Consider the following 12,323-nt stretch of genomic DNA (forward strand, 5'->3'; position numbering starts at 1 on the left):
AGTAAAACCCTATTTCATACAAGAAATCAACATCAGAAATATTAAGATGGTATGTATATGTGGAAATCGGTCCGCATATCACAATAAGAAGCTTCTGGCGTAAGCAACCCAATCATCCCTCGCAAAATACCAGAGATGTTTCGAAGGCAAGATTCATCTATCTTCCTCAGTATGATACGTGGATGATTTCCCGCGCAAGGTACTCTGTATTCTTCAGTAAGCAACCGTGAAGACTTTCGGCATAAGGTACTGAGTCTTTCCCCAGCAAAGTCTTTAAGGGGGTAAGCTTCTGAAGCATGATACCCAGTCTTCTTCAGCAAGTTGTCCGATGAAAGTTTCGAGCACAAGCTAGCAAATATTCCTCAGTAAGACATTGGTACAAGGTAATACGCTGTGAATTGACAACATATGGCAGTGAATCCCCAGAATAAGATCTGCAACATTTTGGTCAGAAGCAAGAACCAGTCAGAATGCACGTCTGTCTTGGGAATTAGATTCTCATATATATGCGGTGAGCATGCCACCAAGATCTTACAAGTCACTCGGATGAGGGTCTGACAACCACGTGAGGATGACTAAGAGAAGAAAGCCAGTATAAACCGCAGTGTGACAAAGGGGGATTGACGACATCAATGAGCTCAATACAAGTACCCGTGAACCCGGAAAATGATCCTGATGAGCCCTTGTCCCCTTTTCTCCAATGACGGCACCACGCTTGTGATCTGAGCTGTTTCTAGCTATCCGGGGTGGATGCCGATTTTTGTTTCTCTCTTCAACGACTGTCACGAGTCTGAGCTGCTTTTCGGCCGTCTCGTACATCTGTTGAGTTTCTTTTTGTGACAGTATCCCTATAGCTGCTTTTTGGCTATTTTAGGGAGCTATCCCCTTCTTCTTATCGACCCGGTCTCTTGCTCTGAGCTGTTTTTCGGCCGTCCTGAGCCGTGGTTGAGTTATTTTACTAATGTCCCAGATCTGAGTGGTAAGGACTGTTCTGGTGGCTACTGACTTATTTGCCGATTTCTTGCAAGGGTTTCGAATGATCATTTCCCAACGATCAGAAAATGAGAGGTGTTGAACCTGCCATTTAATGGGTTACCTTATCAGAAAAATGAGGATAAGCTACGATTGCTGAAAAATTGCACCGATAGTACCTATGGTCATACGAAGAAGCAATATGGCCCATCTCTTTCAGCCAAAGATCCAGACCCAGAAAACAATAATGAAGGAGCAAGACTAGTGATGTAGGTATGAAAATTGTACACGACCCCCATGGTGCAGATCCCCCGAACAGTCTAAGTTAGTGTTGATCCACATGGATATGCCTACAACATGACTAATCAGCATGAGGAATAACAGTCTGGAAGCCTGAGTCCTCACTTAAATGAATCATCATGGATAGCCTGTCGTGAACAAAAAATTTCCGTCAGAACCACCATCAGTCAAGTCTGCAGATATTATCATACATGCCAAACCCTTTATGATGGCCACGACAGGAGACAATCAAATATTTGGTATGGATCCGATACTCACGACAGTGGAACCGGTTAAGATGATTCATAAACTTCTACGATGAGTCAGAATCTGTCAGGAAATGGTTATGTTTTACCTCACTATTTGGAACCCAAAGGACCCGCATTTAGTGGAGAAACCAAATGCAATGAGTCAGAGCTTGAGTTTTCATCAGAAAAATCTGATCATCATTACATGAAAGGTTGTCAGTGCCGGGTGGCACACCTAGCAGAAATCACTTTTGGATTTGGGAGACGGACATATATTTCAGTCGTGATAATTAAATCACACTCAGCTAGTCAGCAGATCTAAAAAGAAATTAGCACCTATATAAGCATGAGCAAGCCAGGTAAGATCTGTCAGAATGTGGATACAGTAAAGCAAACCACCCAGGGCCAGCCAGATAAAAAAATTAATGGGAACAACAATAAAGGAAAAAGGATACCCAAGTTGGAAACGGTTTCCTTAAGTCAAAATATTCATACTTGTTCCCTGAGCAACCAAATCTCGAGGACGAGATTTCTTTAAGGGGGTAAGGTTTGTGACAGCCTGATTTTTGGCCCTTTCTTTTTCTTTTGTTTTCCGAGGTTTTTGCCTTAGTTTCTCTTTTTCTTGGCTTTGTGGTCTGGAAACTAAAGAAGAGGCCCTCTTATTTGCTTCCAGAGTAGCTTGTCATATCCAAATCCTTCCCTAGACCTTTCCAGTTCCACCTTGGACCAAATCCCAATATTCTTTTTTATTGGGAATATTCCTTTTCTGTTAAAGTAAATAACTCAAATTGCCCTAGGTTGTGAAGCAACCTATATTTCCCTCACTCCTAAATTTCCCAAATAATTCTCATAATTTTTTTGGGTCATATATTTATCAAATATGGCAAAACTTTTCATTGCCATGTTCAAAAAAAAAATTCCCCAATATTCCTTTTTCTGTTCTGCCCTGAATGGCACTTTGTGAAGGAAGTATCATTTATATTTCTCCTAGTGGCTCCCAACCTTTTTGGCCATGATTATATGTCCAAATAATTGCCCCATGCACAAGTTCAAATTTATTTGCCTAGCCAATCTTCCTCAGTGAATTTTCAAAGTTTCTGTCAAACAGAAGGCTTTGTGAAGGAAGTACTAGCTAGGAGTACCCAAATGAGTTGAACTTTTGCAGACTCCTTCATGTGCTCATATTAATCCCCTCCACCCATTTTCAGCCCCATCCAATTATCTATGTGAGCACAGGAGCAAATCTTTGTTTCTGGCAATGTTTTCAGGTTGTGAAGCAAGTGTATTTCATATGGCTTCAAAAATCCTAATAAATTACCAGATCATTCTTATACCCATAAAACATCTCTCCACCATTTTTGGCATCATTTCATTGAGCCATTTGACCACCAAAATTATTTCAAGTTTCTGTCCAGAGGAGATGTTTGTGAAGCAAGTACCATTTTGGATTTGCCAAATGGTATTATACTTTGTGAGCATCTTCATATGACCAAATGACTGAGCTTTGCCCAATTTGAGCCCAAGTTGACACTCCATGTGAGTGCACCATCACGATCTAGTTTCTGGACCAAAAATGCAGTTGTGAAGCAACTGCAGTAAATCTTGGTCCATTCACCCTCAAAACCCCCACGACCGTAGTCCTTGCTACCCTAAGATTCCCAGACATCAAGTTTACCATTTACCCTCTCTCGTTTTATCTCTCGAGTGTGGCCAAGTTTGCAACAGCAAACTTGTGAAGCATGGTTTACTCATCTCCCTTTGTCTCTGCCTATATATTTACCGTAGTAACACTCTATCATCGAAGGACTACGCGGTAGACATGATTTCGCCTTAGTAAAACCTTCAGAGCGCTCCATGCCAGTGGTGACCATGAGGGTAGCCAGCCAAAACGATGGTCTAGCCACTATTGGCCTCGGCATCGTTGCTCCAAATGGATTTGGCTCGTCCCCGAATGTCCCGTAGCTCCGCCTCGTCATCGCCGTTCGCCTGGTCCCCGCTCCCCCTCCGTTTTCTTCTCCGACGAGCCGTGCCAAAGATCGAGCAGTGCTCCCGTGGCCATCGTCTTCTTCCTCGCCTCTGTCCTCTTCCTCCCCTTGTTCGTGAGCGTTGCTCGATTCCGTGAGCCTCTGGCGCTCGTCCGCTCCCCCTCGTCGTCTTTCCCCCTGCTCCCCATGACTGCTGCGGCTGGCAGAGCCGTGGCCGGACTCGCTCGGCAACGACCGGCTCGGGTGCCCTCGCCCCGGCTAGAAATAGCCCATCCGCGTCTCGCTCGAGCACTCCATCAGCCTTGCCTCTCTCCCTGGACCTCGCCTAGCCTCTCAGTTAAGCTCGAGGAGCTTCCGTTGCCCTCCCATGGCCGAAGCCTCGCCACGGTGCTCCATTCAAATTCGGCCAACCCGAGCCACCCCTCCTCTCCCTGACCTCACCCACGTCCTCCCCATGCTCCAGTGACCCTCCCCAATCCTTCCCCTTGTCGTCGGAGTGCCCCTAGCCGCGTGCCGCTGACCTCGGCCCCCGCCAGTCGCCGTCACTCCAAGCCTCCCCAGCGCCTGCTGCAGCTCCAGGAGGGAGCAGCACTCTGTTATGCGGCGCCAGTGGTCCCAGCTCCACCGGGGATGGCCGGAGCTGCCCGGGCCATTAGCCGGCGCCACACGGCATCGCCTCTCCCCTCCTTCTATCGAGAGGAAGAAAGAGACAAGCAGGAGGAGAGAGAAGCAGCGCGGGCCCCACCTATCAGCCGCACAAGGGTCGGCCCCACGTTGACCTGTCGGCGCTGATGTGGCAAGTGGAAGCGCATTTTGGGCGCGTGTGTTTTCATCTATAGAAAACGTATATCCAATTTGCGCTTCTGCCTTATCCACTCAGTGACCTGTTTGTTGAAGAAATTTTTGCAGAAAAGTCCCTGAGCTTCAACCCTTCATAACTTTTTAACCGTAGCTCCAAATGAGGTGATTCCAAATCCTACTTCTTTGTTTCGTCGAGCTTGTTCTGTTGGTCATGCTTTTACTATGGTTTGACACTATGAAAATGACCATTTTGCCCCTGCCCTTATTCAGCCCCCTTTGAGAGAGAAAGATTTCCGACGATTCATTCCGCGAGTTTCTCGCACTTCCTCCCGGTGATTTCTTCCACCCCGGGCAAGACACAATACCCACTTGCATGATAGTCATGCAGTAGCCATGGTTTTGATCTTGAATCTTTATTAAATATTTGATTGTTGAAAAGATGGTTATCGTTGTTCCGGTGATGTTTAGTTTTGCATGTTCACTTTGGTGCTATGTTGTTTTGTACTCTATTATCATGTTATACCTGCTAGTATTTCCTTTCATATGTTTATGCTTGCTAGTAGTACATGTTGATGTTGGTGATGTTCATGCTAGTAAGTATGCCATGCTCAGTGGATATGGTTCATTGTTGATATGGTGGATAGTTATGTGATACCCTCGTGATTATGTTGATATCATGTTCGTGCATTTTATCATGGCTCAGCATATTTGCATTCAAGTTAAACGGATTAAATTGAACTTGAACAACTATTGGCTGAGTCAGGGTGCCGCTAAAATGATGCTGACTAGTGCAACCACGCTTACCGGTATGGGACGGTCCTAACTGGGTCTATTGTGGTGCCTCTCGTTGGTGCCTCCAACGAGGAAACGTTATGGGCGCGCGCTACCCTGATCAGGTAGGCGGACATTAGCCTTGTGTGCTCGTTGTTGTTGTTATGTGCACATGTCCCTGTTTGGGACGGTTTATTATTTTTGGCCATGACGGTGGTTTGAGGTGTCTTGAGGTAGACACGGGGCCACCCATGACTTAGCCCAATGGGGAGTGAGTCGGAGTGGCCGGGAGAGTGTCATGGCAGTAGGATGGTTTTGTCAGGACGCTGTTGGTCCACCTGAATGGGAGTGCGAGGCCATGGGTTCCGTAGTGTGGGCACAATGTACTAACCATTGCAGAGTGTATATTAAATCTATCGATAGCCGCGCCCGCGGATAAGGGCCCAGTTCGAAAGTAGGGTACACCATGAGTCAACAGTAATAAGAATAACTTGATTAATGACAACCCTGGTTCAATGATGAGATAAGTCGGTTGTGATCGCCGGCAAGATCACCGTTTGAGGCCATATATTGGTCGTGGTTGTGATCGCCGTAAGGATCGCGGTTTGGGACCAAGTGTTGGTCGTGGTTGTGATCACCGTAAGGATCACCGTGGTATCAAGGATACCAAGTTGTTGGACATTCGTGATGTTGTGCGAGAATCATGGGTAAAGATAAAGCTCCTTGTGGTCATTTAATGATCACTACGGTACAATTTATACCAAGCTTGATTTGATCCTGAGATGATCGTGTGATGTCCGAGGTTGGTAAATGATGCATGTGACAGCTACGAAGTAACCCGAGCGGAATAAGTGGTGCATGTAGCATCATCATGTTGCATGATAGTATTGTCGGATTAATATGTTCATGCCATGTTCATGTTGTGTTAACTGTATCATGTTCAAGTTGTTCATACTGTATTGTTCTGATGCTATCAAGTTAAATTCTGCTTAACTTGTAATTGCCATGTTGTTGTCTGCCTTGAATGCTTCTGGTTATTGTGAGCTTGCAAGTACATTTAATGTACTGACCTGGTGTGTCATGTCAGTTTACAGGTAATAAGCCCCTGACAAGCCGCTGTGGAAATAAGCCCAGTGAGGATAAGCCATCCAGTTGTTTTTAGCCTCTGTCCCTTTAGCTTATTTTCTATATACACAATAAAAAGTCTGTAATACCCCCTAAATTCTGTTTTGATGGAATAATAGTTGGGTTATTTTGTAGTGCTTTGCAACACATACGAACATTTTTTTTGAAACAACACTTAATTGTAACAAGTCCACATAAGGAAGATCATTGTCGCACATCTGGAAAATAAAAATAAATGTACGTAGTACTTGTGAAGAAAGAAATTCTAAATATTACATGGTTCTCCCAACAAAAGCATACACAATAAAGACAGTCATCAAGGAAAGACACTCGCAGTAATAGCATGTCGTACGCTACCCATATTGCCTTCATCATAGGGTGCAAAGTGATGAGAAGCGCTCTCCTCGTGAACATAGGATCCATTCTCAACTATGTCAAAATGCTCATCAGGTAGTTTGCTCTCACTGATGTAGTTATGAAGACAAGTACATGTAGTAATTATCATTGTTTGTGTTTCAACTTTGTAATGCCTAATGCCAAGAAGGATTCCCCATTTCATCTTGAGAACACCAAAAGTTCTTTCGATGATGTTTCGTAGTGAGGAATGTAGATGATAAAAGGTCTCATTTCTCCCTCATGGAGGTACTTGCTGGAAATCAGGTACATGGTACCGTTGTCCTTTGTACGATGCTAGATAGCCATCTCTGTTTGGATAGCCTGAGTCAACAAGATAGTATTTTCCTATACAGGGAACAAAAATACAATGAAGAGTGGTAATTTAAATCAAAAGGCTAGTGTAAAAAATGCATGTACGAGTCATTACCATTCGGAGGGTGTGGGAAACTGGGATATTCAGCTCGTGCATCAGCCCATACACGGGTGTCATGAATAGATCCAGGCCATCCAACAACAACAAAAATGAACCTCATATCAAAATCACATATTGCCATGATATTCTGAGTGGTGACACCTTTTCTGTTGCAATATTTGGGCTGCTCTTTTTCAGGCACAATGCAAGGTATGTGTGTTCCATCTATGGCCCCAATGTCATCCTTGAAGTGAGGCCAAAATCTTGGTTTTTTAAGCGAGTCGTGAACTTGGGTGAAAGTTTCATATTTGGGTCGTACGGAATCAGCAGCCATATGATATACACACATTAAAACCTCTTTAAACTTTTTGTTAATGGTAGACCGACTGTGTTCAAATCAATCTGCAATATTATCGGTGGTCTGGCATGTCCCCAGAGTCCATAAAAATAGTGCTAATGCTTCTTTACTTGACATGTTGCAAGTTGACTTTAAACTGTATTTCTCAACTAGCATGTCATGCAATGGGTAAAACACTGACCTCCGCATCCTAAACATTGAGTAGAATGCTTTTGGATTCATCTCTTTCTCTTGCACCCATTGCAACCTCGTCATCATTGGTGCTCTTCTAGGTGCATAGGGCACCCTCTCTTTGCTTTGAAGATAATGTGCCATTGCAAGAATACAGAAATCTAATTCTTCATCTTCATCCTCAACAAAGATATCCATCTGTCGCATAAAGAACACAATATAGATGCATTATAATTTGGTACAAAAAAACAAAATAATTTGAGCCATCAAACACGATACATGGCATTAAAAATGACTAGAAAAAAGATCCATGATGCATACGAATTGATGGCAAATAATCCAGTTTCCCTATATTACAATATGAGTGCAAACAAGAGGTTTTAAAAAAACATAGGTTCATGACAGTACAAGTCGATAGCAAGTAATTTCGTTCAAAGCAAATAATATCACAAAATTTCTGATCTTTTTTCATAAAGAGATCCCATGTCCACTTGATCCATTCAAGCCTCACACTAGCAGTCTCATCCTTGAGGGCACTGAATACATCACGATGTTCCTTCTTCGTAAATAGCTGTAGAGCATAGAAATACACATCACTTCTAGGCCGACCTCCATCGTTCACCACCATGGTCGTCATCTCTTTTATCTCATCTCTCACATGATCCACATTTGTTTGAGACATCGCCGAATTGCGGCTAATCTCCCTCCTCTCCCAAAGGTCAACCATACGGTTAAATACCATTTTATCATCACTATCTTTTGCCGCCTTTTGGACCATCTTGGGACTCGATGAATAAGGACATGATCTCTTCTTTCGACCTTTAGATGAAACATTGGTGGGTGTAACTTGGTTAACATCTAACTCACATCCCGAGTCGTCCTCATTATCCTCTTCAATGTTAATTTGAGAGGCACCAACTTGAGACGACGGAGTTGTGACCCTTGCATATGCATTCGTCACACTATGGTCATCAAATATAAAACTCATTCTTTGCTCATCAACTAATGGAGCATATCAAAACTTGGCGGCAATCTCATTTCTCTGCAAAAATATCACACAAATAAATTAATTAAGAAAGTGGATGGCAAAGTAACAAGTAAAAGTAATATGAATGCTTCAATACTTGTATCTCAGTCGCCCACCATTCATCAGTAGCCGCAATGCTCCTAGTAATAGGATCTATTCCAATTCCAGATGCCTTTTGGTTCAACGTCTTCCAACAATTGTACTCTTTTTTAAGTAAATCCCACCTATTCTTGAATTGCTTGCGAACATAATTTCTGTTTGTCCGCTCATTGAACTTTCTTATCATATTCTCGTACCCAATTGGGCTCAAATGTCCATCAGAACGGTTATTTGCATTCACTTCTTCAACCCAGATGTCAAGGAAAACTTTATGGGCAACAGGATCCCAATTTTCTTTCCCAGATTTACCTTTATCCATCTATCATAAAATGAATGTTACAATTTTAATAAAATAGCACATACCCCATACCAGATAACCCTTAGCAGTAATAAAATCCCACTATGTATTTAATAAAAATATTAGCTCACTGCCACAACACCAAATTCATACATGACAGTATTTTTGGTCATATAAATACACGTACGGAGCAATCAGTGTACAATTAGAAGTATTTTTGTTCACTCTCTAATGTGGCATATGTTGGCCTAGTCCGTGCGCTGAGTACTTCCGACGAAGGCGACGAAGAACGACGACGACTAGCACGAACAAAGCTAAGCTGACTAGTTGTTTTTGCCCCAAGCTGGCTAGACCTTCGAGCAATCGATTAGGAACACCAAGATAAGACTCGCACATCAAGCTTCTGGACGATCTTTGCTTTGATCTTTATAGTGCTAGTAGTACTAATACTAATGTACGTGTAGATCATTCGGCCAATTGCCACAAGAGCGTATCTGTAGGCAACTAGCAATCCTACCCGGTGACAATTGCTCAAGCCTACACACACACGTACACATGTATTAAACCCCGAACACAGATAGATGTCATCGCATGACATGGTTTATAACATCATGCATCACATGCAGAACTGGAAAGAAGTCCAGAGGAGAAAGATAAAATGACAGACGGTGCTTACCTTGGTAAGAGCTTGGACGGGGACGATCAGACTGGAGCTTGCCGTGAAGATGCGAGTAGTGTGGAGGCCGGATGTGCAGCAGGACGGGAAGCAGCAGAGGGACGGGCGGAGGCCAGCGATTGCGATGTTGGGGCAGGATAGCGACGTTGGCTAACGTCCCTGCATGGCATCGGGAAGGACGACGACGGCGATGACGGCGGCGGCTAGCTGGACAAGAGGCGGCAGCGAGGAAACCTAGCAGACGCGCGAAACTGATGATGCCTCGGGAGAGATGCCTTCGATGCCTGGGGTTATATCTTTCGCTGGTGGCATTTCTGTTGTAAATACTGCCAACACCGAGGGCATAGCAAACCGCTTCAGTTTTTAAAGGGCTGCGCTCGGGAAGCTGCTCTCCCCTGGCTTCTCCCAAACGTGAAGGGACCGGCTGTGGCTGGAAATTAAGCTGAATACAAAAAATGAGTCTTTCAACTTGGGCTTATTTTCCACAATAAGTCATCCACAAGCCAGAAAAGAACTGAGCCTGCCTTGAATGCTTCTGGTTATTGTGAGCTTGCAAGTACATTCAATGTACTGACCTGGCGTGTCATGCCAGTTTACAGGTCATGCTGGATTTGATTGCTTGCTTGTCGTGGTTTCCATTTGTCCGTGCTAGGATAAGCATTCCAGCCAGAGTCCCAGCAGAGTGGAGTTCACCACCGAAGTCGTTGTTCCACTGCTAGAGTTCTTCCACTGCATCGTGTTATTCTACGGCTTGCATAGAGCAACAGTGGCATGCGTAGTGTCGCCATGCCAATGTAACCCTTGTACCCAAATAGATTGTAATAAAGAGCTAGTTTGTTCTATGCTAAACAGTGCCGTATTCAAGAACATTTCATCTCGATCTCTGGGCTGGAATACGGGGTGTTCCGATTTTCTCTGAGCCGGAGTGCCACACCGAACTACTCTGTAACAGGATCATCCGGCCCTTCCAGATCTTAACTACCAATTCAGCCTCCGTCCTATCCCCAATCAAGTGGTGAAATTTGTGCCGCACGTGCATAATTACGCACTTAAAATACCATGGGCATAGACGGAGGCACGGCTAGACCACGGTCCACAAGGCGGCTCAACCGCCCCTGGATCCGCATACCTTCCCCTTATTCTTTCTTTCAGGTTCTTCTCTTCTCAAGGCTCTTCTGATAACCTGATCATCGGACCCATCATGGGCAAGGAAGCAAGGAGCTTTGGCGTACAAGGGAAACCCCAGGTGGTCTCTGCTAACGATCGCTATATCTATTTTATATACCCACACGCAGCTCGCTCTTGGTCAGGGCATGCCAAATAGCCCTATTTGCTTATTGCACTACTTGTATACATACGCCTTGACGTATTACTCAAATAACCATTGAAAATAATTTGCAGCGTCAGCTTATTACTTCATTTTTTCCCTTGTCTGTTTATCTATGACAAATCGCACCCGTACATTCTTGTACGTTCAGTTCACCAGGGGCTTCAGTGTAACCCATAACACGGCAAGAAAGTCCAAACACTTTTAACAGTACGACACCCTGAACTTATAGCATTATATGCATCAGCTCCAAATCATGTCTTGGGTCAATAGTTGGGTTGCCCGGCTCCTGTGCTTGCTACCCTACATTCCGCTATATCGGCTAGGGTAGCAAAGGGAGAACTACTGTGATTGTGTCCTGGTTCTTCCGGACGAGCACCTCAGTAGAGAAAGCCGAAAACTGACTGTCATGATGCGGCGAGAGCTGGTCGCTGTTCGAGAAGTTTCAAAACCTTAAAGATTGTTTCCGCTTTATGCGAGGAATCGGTGTTTGTCCGATTTAGGCGTGTATAGTGCCCCAAGTTCGGCCTTTCGAATACCGGGGGCTACGCCAAAATTTAAAGTTATAGAACTCCTATGGCTAAGTGAGGGTGATAAAGCTGTATAGTCCGATTGCCTTGTTCGTCGCGCTAAACACCTCCTTAAGGGACCAAAAACTTGGATAAAGAGTGTTTAGATTCATCCCGAACACCCCTGTACTAGTTACATGGGGGTAGAAGCCGACGACTGGCCAACTTTCACATTTTATAAACGGCCGCACAGGAGGTAAAATTTTAAATCAACAAGCATTATATTGCGCATATGAACTTGTTTCATATTACAGGATAAAATGAATGTATTCATTCAAAGATTACATCCTTTGTACATTGCTCTACCACAAGACGGGATCCCTTCAGGACACTATCATAATATTTTTCGGGTCGGCGGTGCTCCTTGCCCTTCGGCGGCCCCTCGGTCATCAGCGTCGTGGCGTCCATCTTCACCCAATGCATCTTTGCACGAGAAAAGGCCATCCGCACACCTTCAATGCAAACCGACCGCTTTATGACTTCAAGTCGTGGGCAGGCACTCACAAGCTACTTCACGAGTCCGAAGTAGCTACTGGGCATAGGCTCGGCAGGCCATAGCCGGACTATGAGGTCCTTCATGGCTAGTTCGGCTGCCTTGTGCTGCTCGACCAGTTTCTTCAGTTGGTCGCTAAAGGGCATCGGATGTTCTGTCCCATGATATTGAGACCAGAACAGCTTCTCCGTTGAGCTCCCTTCTTCGGCTCGGTAGAACTCTGTGGCATCCAATATGTTGCGTGGCAGATCCGCAAACGCTCCTGGAGAAGTCCAAATTCTGGTAAGTAAAAAGAATGTCTCCTTCACATGCTTGC

General features: G+C 44.5%; 1 long non-coding RNA gene across 1 annotated transcript; it reads right to left on the reverse strand.

Annotated features, from left to right (window-relative positions):
* Window positions 1-7,931: 7,931 nt before the first annotated feature.
* LOC123066177 (uncharacterized) lies at window positions 7,932-9,868 on the reverse strand. The gene is made up of 3 exons (XR_006431250.1): window positions 9,619-9,868; window positions 8,643-8,963; window positions 7,932-8,560 (listed from the first exon to the last, which is right to left on the reverse strand). It is a non-coding gene; the product is annotated as an uncharacterized lncRNA (long non-coding RNA).
* Between the last annotated feature and the right edge of the window lie 2,455 nt (window positions 9,869-12,323).

Source organism: Triticum aestivum, chromosome 3B, assembly GCF_018294505.1.
Source record: "Triticum aestivum cultivar Chinese Spring chromosome 3B, IWGSC CS RefSeq v2.1, whole genome shotgun sequence".
NCBI lineage: Eukaryota > Viridiplantae > Streptophyta > Magnoliopsida > Poales > Poaceae > Triticum > Triticum aestivum.